The sequence below is a fragment of the Dama dama genome, unplaced genomic scaffold (genome assembly GCF_033118175.1).
Source record: "Dama dama isolate Ldn47 unplaced genomic scaffold, ASM3311817v1 ptg000225l, whole genome shotgun sequence".
NCBI classification, from domain to species: Eukaryota; Metazoa; Chordata; class Mammalia; order Artiodactyla; family Cervidae; genus Dama; species Dama dama.
The window spans coordinates 538,077-547,264 of record NW_026871011.1 but is presented as its reverse complement, the minus strand read 5'-3'; positions in this window follow the sequence as shown (position 1 = coordinate 547,264).

Genomic DNA, 9,188 nt, shown 5'->3' with positions numbered 1-9,188 from the left:
CTATTTTTCAGACCGTTTAATGCTCCTCATATTTTTGACACCTTTTGAAGCTCTTCATATTTCTCACAGCTTGTCAGGCTCTTCATGTGTTTAAACACCGCTTCATGCTCCTCCTGTTTTTCAGACCGTTTCATGCTCCTCATATTTTGGACACCTTTTGAAGCTCTTCATATTTTTCACACCTTTTCAGGCTCTTCATGTTTTTCAACACCGCTTCATGCTCCTCCTATTTTTCAGACCATTTCATGCTGATCATATTTTGGACACCTTTTGAAGCTCTTCATATTTTTCACACCTTTTCAGGCTCTTCATGTTTTACAACAACACTTCATGCTCCTTCTATTTTTCAGAGAGTTTCATGCTCCTCATTTATTTCACACCTTTTGAAGCTCTTCATATATTTCACACCTTTTCAGGCTTCTCATTTTTTTCAACACCACTTCTTGCTCCTCCTATTTTTCAGACCTTTTCATGCTCATCCCTTTTTGACACCTTTTGAAGCTCTTCATATTTTTCACACCTTTTGAAGCTCTTCATATTTCTCACAGCTTTTCAAGCTCTTCATGTTTTTCAACACCACTCCATGCTCCTCCTATTTTTCACACCGTTTCATTCTCCTCATATTTTTCACACCTTTTGAAGCTCTTCATATATTTCACACCTTTTCAGGCTCTTCATTTTTTTCAACACCACTTCATGCTCCTCCTGTTTTTCAGACCGTTTCATTCTCATCTCATTTTGACACCTTTTGAAGCTCTTCATATTTTTCACACGTTTTGAAGCTCTTCATATTTTTCACACCTTTTCAGGCTCTTCATGTTTTTCAACACCGCTTCATGCTCCTCCTATTTTTCAGACCGTTTCATGCTCCTCATATTTTGCACACCTTTTGAAGCTGTTCATATTTTTCACAACTTTTCAGGCTCTTCATGTTTTACAACAACACTTCATGCTCCTTCTATTTTTCAGAGAGTTTCATGCTCCTCATGTATTTCACACCTTTTGAAGCTCTTCATATATTTCACACCTTTTCAGGCTTCTCATTTTTTTCAACACCACTTCTTGCTCCTCCTATTTTTCAGACCTTTTCATGCTCATCCCTTTTTGACACCTTTTGAAGCTCTTCATACTTTTCACACCTTTTCATGCTCTTGATGATTTTCAACACCGCTTCATTCTCCTCCTGTTTTTCAGACCGTTTCATGCTCATCTCATTTTGACACCTTTTGAAACTCTTCATATTTTTCACACTTTTTGAAGGTCTTCATATTTTTCACACGTTTTCAGGCTCTTCATGTTTTTCAACACCACTTCATGCTCCTCCTATTTTTCAGACCGGTTCATGCTCATCTCATTTTGATACCTTTTGAAGCTCTTCATATTTCTCATATTTTTGAAGCTCTTCTTATTTTCACACGTTTTCAGACTCTTCATGTTTTTCAACACCACTTCATTCTCCTGCAATTTTTCAGACCGTTTTATGCTCCTCATATTTTTGACACTTTTTGAGGCTTTTACTATTTTTCACACCTTTTCAGGCTCTTCTTGTTTTTGAACACCGTTTCATAATCCTCCTATTTTTCAGACCATTTCTTGCTCCTCATATTTTTCACACCTTTTGAAGCTCTTCATATTTTTCACAACTTTTCAGGCTCTTCATGTTTTTCCACACCACTTCATGCTTCTCCTATTTTTCAGCCCGTTTCATGCTCCTCATGTATTTCACAGCTTTTGAATCTCTTCATGTTTTTCACACCTTTTCAGGCTCTTCATGTTTTTGATCACCGTTTCATGCTCCTCCTATTTTTCAGACCGTTTCATGCTCCTCATATTTTTGACACCTTTTGAAGCTTTTCATATTTTTCACACCTTTTCAGGCTCTTGATGTTTTTCAACACCGCTTCATTCTCCTCCTCTTTTTCAGAACGTTTCATGCTCCTCATATTTTTGACACCTTTTGAAGCTCTTCATATATTTCACACCTTTTCAGGCTCTTCATGTTTTAGAACACCGCTTCATGCTCCTCCTATTTTTCAGACCGTTTAATGCTCCTCATGTATTTCACACCTTTTGAAGCTCTTCATATTTTTCACACCTTTTGAAGCTCTTCATATTTTTCACACCTTTTGAAGCTCTTCATATATTTCACACCTTTTCAGGCTCTTCATGATTTTCAACACCGCTTCATGCTCCTCCTATTTTTGAGACTGTTTCATGCTCATCTCATTTTTGACACCTTTTGAAGCTTTTCATATTTTTCACACCTTTTTGGGCTCTTCATGTTTTTCAACCCCGCTTCATGCTCCTCCTATTTTTCAGACCTTTTCATGCTCATCTCATTTTTGATACCTTTTGAAGCTCTTCATATTTGTCACACCTTTTGAAGCTCTTCATATTTTTCATATTTTTGAAGCTCTTCATATTTTCACACCTTTTCATGCTCTTCATATATTTCACACCTTTTCAGGCTCTTCATGTTTTAGAACACCGCTTCATGCTCCTCCTATTTTTCAGACCGTTTAATGCTCCTCATGTATTTCACACCTTTTGAAGCTCTTCATATTTTTCACACCTTTTCAGGCTCTTCATGTTTTTGAACACCGTTTCATGCTCCTCCTATTTTTCAGACCGTTTCATGCTCCTCATATTTTTCACACCTTTTCAGGCTCTTGATGATTTTCAACACCGCTTCATTCTCCTCCTGTTTTTCAGACCGTTTCATTCTCATCTCATTTTGACACCTTTTGAAGCTCTTCATATTTTTCACACCTTTTGAAGCTCTTCATATTTTTCACACCTTTTGAAGCTCTTCATATTTTTCACACCTTTTCAGGCTCTTCATGATTTTCAACACCGCTTCATGCTCCTCCTATTTTTCAGACCGTTTCATGCTCATCTCATTTTTGATACCTTTTGAAGCTCTTCATATTTGTCACACCTTTTGAAGCTCTTCATATTTTTCATGTTTTTGAATCTCTTCATATTTTCACACCTTTTCAGGCTCTTCATGTTTTTCAACGTCGCTTCATGCTCCTCCTATTTTTCAGACCGTTTCATGCTCATCTCATTTTTGATACATTTTGAAGCTCTTCATATTTGTCACACCTTTTGAAGCTCTTCATATTTTTCATTTTTTTGATTCTCTTCATATTTTCACACCTTTTCAGGCTCTTCATGTTTTTCAACACCGCTTCATGCTTTTCCTATTTTTCAGACCGTTTCATGCTCATCTCATTTTGACACCTTTTGAAGCTCTTCATATTTTTCACACCTTTTGAAGCTCTTTATATTTTTCACACCTTTTCAGGCTCTTCATGATTTTCCACATCGCTTCATGCTCCTCCTATTTTTCAGACCTTTCATGTTCATCTCATTTTTGATACCTTTTGAAGCTCTTCATATTTGTCACACCTTTTGAAGCTCTTCATATTTTTCATATTTTTGAAGCTCTTCATATTTTCACACCTTTTCAGGCTCTTCATGTTTTTCAACACCGCATCATGCTCCTCCTATTTTTCAGACCGTTTAATGCTCCTCATATATTTCACACTTTTTAAGCTCCTCATATTTTTCACACCTTTTCAGGCTCTTCATGTTTTTGAACACCGCTTCATGCTTCTCCTATTTTTGTGACCGTTTCATTCTCCTCATATTTTTGACACCTTTTGAAGCTTTTCATATTTTTCACACCTTTTTAGGCTCTTCATGTTTTTCAACAGCACTTCATGCTCCTCCTATTTTTCAGAACTTTTCATGCTCATCTCATTTTTGATATCTTTTGAAGCTCTTCATATTTGTCACACCTTTTAAAGCTCTTCATATTTTTCATATTTTTGAAGCTCTTCATATTTTCACACCTTTTCATGCTCCTCATATTTTTGACACCTTTTGAAGCTCTTCATATATTTCACACCTTTTCAGGCTTTTCATTTTTTGCAACACCACTTCATGCTTCTCCTATTTTTCAGAGCGTTTCATGCTCATCTGATTTTGACACCTTTGAAACTCTTCATATTTTTCACACCTTTTCAGGCTCTTCATGATTTACCACACCGCTTCCTGCTCCTCCTATTTTTCAGACCGTTTCATTCTCATCTCATTTTTGACACCTTTTGAAGCTCTTCAAGTTTTTCACACCTTTTGAAGCTCTTCATATTTTTCATATTTTTGAAGGTCTTCATATTTTCACACCTTTTCAGACTCTTCATATTTTTCAACACCGCTTCATCCTCCTCCTATTTTTCAGAACGTTTCATGCTCCTCATATTTTTGACACCTTTTTAAGCTCTTCATAATTTTCACACCTTTTCAGGCTTTTCATGTTTTTGAACACAGCTTCATGTTCCTCCTATTTTTCAGACCGTTTCATGCTCCTCATATTCTTGACACCTTTTGAAGCTCTTCATATTTTTCACACCTTTTCAGGCTCTTCATGTTTTTGAACACCGCTTCATGCTCCTCCTATTTTTCAGACCGTTTCAGGCTCCTCATAATTTTAACACCTTTTGAAGCTCTTCATATTTCTCACACCTTTTCAGGCTCTTCATGTTTTTCAACACCGCTTCATGCTCCTCCTATTTTTCAGACCTTTTCATGATCATCTCAGGTTTGACACCTTTTGAAGCTTTGCATATTTTTCACAGCTTTTCAGGCTCTTCATGTTTTTGAACACCGCTTCATGCTCCTCCTATTTTTCAGACCGTTTCAGGCTCCTCATAATTTTCACACCTTTTGAAGCTCTTCATATTTCTCACACCTTTTCAGGCTCTTCATGTTTTTGAACACCGCTTCATGCTCCTCCTATTTTTCAGACCGTATCATGCTCCTCATATTTTTCACACCTTTTGAAGCACTTCATATTTTTCACACCTTTTCAGGCTCTTCATAGTTTTGAACACGACTTCATGCCCCTCTTATTTTTCAGACCGTTTCATGCTCATCTCATTTTTGACATCTTTTGAAGCTTTGCATATTATTCACATCTTTTGAAGCTCTTCATATTTTTCACATTTTTGAAGCTCTTCATATTATTCACACGATTTCAGACTCTTCATGTTTTTCAACACCGGTTCATGCTCCTGCTATTTATCATACCGTTTCATACTCCTCATATTTTTGACACGTTTTGAGATTCTTCATATTTTTCACACCTTTTCAGGCTCTTCATGTTTTTGAACACCGTTTCATAATCCTCCTATTTTTCAGACCATTTCTTGCTCCTCATATTTTTCACACCTTTTGAAGCTCTTCATATTTTTCACAACTTTTCAGGCTCTTCATGTTTTTCCACACCACTTCATGCTTCTCCTATTTTTCAGCCCATTTCATGCTCCTCATGTATTTCACAGCTTTTGAATCTCTTCATGTTTTTCACACCTTTTCAGGCTCTTCATGTTTTTGATCACTGTTTCATGCTCCTCCTATTTTTCAGACCGTTTCATGCTCCTCATATTTTTGACACCTTTTGAAGCTCTTCATATATTTCACACCTTTTCAGGCTCTTCATATTTTTCACACCTTTTGAAGCTCTTCATATTTTTCACACCTTTTGAAGCTCTTCATATTTTTCACACCTTTTCAGGCTCTTCATGATTTTCAACACCGCTTCATGCTCCTCCTATTTTTGAGACCGTTTCATGCTCATCTCATTTTTGACACCTTTTGAAGCTTTTCATATTTTTCACACCTTTTTGGGCTCTTCATGTTTTTCAACACCACTTCATGCTCCTCCTATTTTTCAGACCTTTTCATGCTCATCTCATTTTTGATATCTTTTGAAGCTCTTCATATTTGTCACACCTTTTGAAGCTCTTCATATTTTTCATATTTTTGAAGCTCTTCATATTTTCACACCTTTTCATGCTCCTCATATTTTTGACACCTTTTGAAGCTCTTCATATATTTCACACCTTTTCAGGCTTTTCATTTTTTTCAACACCACTTCATGCTTCTCCTATTTTTCAGAGCGTTTCATGCTCATCTGATTTTGACACCTTTGAAACTCTTCATATTTTTCACGCCTTTTCAGGCTCTTCATGATTTACCACACCGCTTCCTGCTCCTCCTATTTTTCAGACCGTTTCATTCTCATCTCATTTTTGACACCTTTTGAAGCTCTTCAAGTTTTTCACACCTTTTGAAGCTCTTCATATTTTTCATATTTTTGAAGGTCTTCATATTTTCACACCTTTTCAGACTCTTCATATTTTTCAACACCGATTCATCCTCCTCCTATTTTTCAGAACGTTTCATGCTCATCTCATTTTTGATACCTTTTGAAGCTCTTCATATTTGTCACACCTTTTGAAGCTCTTCATATTTTTCATATTTTTGAAGCTCTTCATATTTTCACACCTTTTCATGCTCTTCATATTTTTGACACCTTTTGAAGCTCTTCATATATTTCACGCCTTTTCAGGCTCTTCATGTTTTAGAACACCGCTTCATGCTCCTCCTATTTTTCAGACCGTTTAATGCTCCTCATGTATTTCACACCTTTTGAAACTCTTCATATTTTTCACACCTTTTCAGGCTCTTGATGTTTTTGAACACCGTTTCATGCTCCTCCTATTTTTCAGACCGTTTCATGCTCCTCATATTTTTGACACCTTTTGAAGCTCTTCATAGTTTTCACACCTTTTCAGGCTCTTGATGATTTTCAACACCGCTTCATTCTCCTCCTGTTTTTCAGACCGTTTCATTCTCATCTCATTTTGACACCTTTTGAAGCTCTTCATATTTTTCACACCTTTTGTAGCTCTTCATATTTTTCACACTTTTTGAAGCTCTTCATATTTTTCACACCTTTTCAGGCTCTTCATGATTTTCAACAGCGCTTCATGCTCCTCCTATTTTTCAGACCGTTTCATGCTCATCTCATTTTTGATACCTTTTGAAACTCTTCATATTTGTCACACCTTTTGAAGCTCTTCATATTTTTCATGTTTTTGAATCTCTTCATATTTTCACACCTTTTCAGGCTCTTCATGTTTTTCAACACCGCTTCATGCTCATCCTATTTTTCAGACCGTTTCTTGCTCATCTCATTTTTGATACCGTTTGAAGCTCTTCATATTTGACACACCTTTTGATGCTCTTCATATTTTTCATATTTTTTAATCTCTTCATATTTTCACACCTTTTCAGGCTCTTCATGTTTTTCAACACCGCTTCATGCTTTTCCTATTTTTCAGACCGTTTCATGCTCATCTCATTTTGACACCTTTTGAAGCTCTTCATATTTTTCACACCTTTTGAAGCTCTTTATATTTTTCGCACCTTTTCAGGCTCTTCATGATTTTCCACATCGCTTCATGCGCCTCCTATTTTTCAGACCTTTTCATGCTCATCTCATTTTTGATACCTTTTGAAGCTCTTCATATTTGTCACACCTTTTGCAGCTCTTCATATTTTTCATATTTTTGAAGCTCTTCATATTTTCACACCTTTTCATGCTCCTCATATTTTTGACACCTTTTGAAGCTCTTCATATATTTCACACCTTTTCAGGCTTTTCATTTTTTTCAACACCACTTCATGCTTCTCCTATTTTTCAGAGCGTTTCATGCTCATCTGATTTTGACACCTTTTGAAACTCTTCAAATTTTTCACACCTTTTCAGGCTCTTCATGATTTACAACACCGCTTCATGCTTCTCCTATTTTTCAGACCGTTTCATTCTCATCTCATTTTTGACACCTTTTGAAGCTCTTCAAGTTTTTCACACCTTTTGAAGCTCTTCATATTTTTCATATTTTTGAAGGTCTTCATATTTTCACACCTTTTCAGACTCTTCATATTTTTCAACACCGCTTCATCCTCCTCCTATTTTTCAGAACGTTTCATGCTCCTCATATTTTTGACACCTTTTGAAGCTCTTCATAATTTTCACACCTTTTCAGGCTTTTCATGTTTTGAACACAGCTTCATGTTCCTCCTATTTTTCAGACCGTTTCATGCTCCTCATATCCTTGACACCTTTTGAAGCTCTTCATATTTTTCACACCTTTTCAGGCTCTTCATGTTTTTGAACACCGCTTCATGCTCCTCCTATTTTTCAGACCGTTTCAGGCTCCTCATAATTTTCACACCTTTTGAAGCTCTTCATATTTCTCACACCTTTTCAGGCTCTTCATGTTTTTGAACACCGCTTCATGCTCCTCCTATTTTTCAGACCGTATCATGCTCCTCATATTTTTCACACCTTTTGAAGCACTTCATATTTTTCACACCTTTTCAGGCTCTTCATAGTTTTGAACACGACTTCATGCCCCTCTTATTTTTCAGACCGTTTCATGCTCATCTCATTTTTGACATCTTTTGAAGCTTTGCATATTATTCACATCTTTTGAAGCTGTTCATATTTTTCACATTTTTGAAGCTCTTCATATTTTTCACACGATTTCAGACTCTTCATGTTTTTCAACACCGGTTCATGCTCCTGCTATTTATCATACCGTTTCATACTCCTCATATTTTTGACACGTTTTGAGATTCTTCATATTTTTCACATCTTTTCAAGCTCTTCATGTTTTTGAACACCGTTTCATAATCCTCCTATTTTTCAGACCATTTCTTGCTCCTCATATTTTTCACACCTTTTGAAGCTCTTCATATTTTTCACAACTTTTCAGGCTCTTCATGTTTTTCCACACCACTTCATGCTTCTCCTATTTTTCAGCCCATTTCATGCTCCTCATGTATTTCACAGCTTTTGAATCTCTTCATGTTTTTCACAGCTTTTCAGGCTCTTCATGTTTTTGATCACTGTTTCATGCTCCTCCTATTTTTCAGACCGTTTCATGCTCCTCATATTTTTGACAACTTTTGAAGCTCTTCATATATTTCACACCTTTTCAGGCTCTTCATATTTTTCACACCTTTTGAAGCTCTTCATATTTTTCACACCTTTTGAAGCTCTTCATATTTTTCACACCTTTTCAGGCTCTTCATGATTTTCAACACCGCTTCATGCTCCTCCTATTTTTGAGACCGTTTCATGCTCATCTCATTTTTGACACCTTTTGAAGCTTTTCATATTTTTCACACCTTTTTGGGCTCTTCATGTTTTTCAACACCACTTCATGCTCCTCCTATTTTTCAGACCTTTTCATGCTCATCTCATTTTTGATATCTTTTGAAGCTCTTCATATTTGTCACACCTTTTGAAGCTCTTCATATTTTTCATA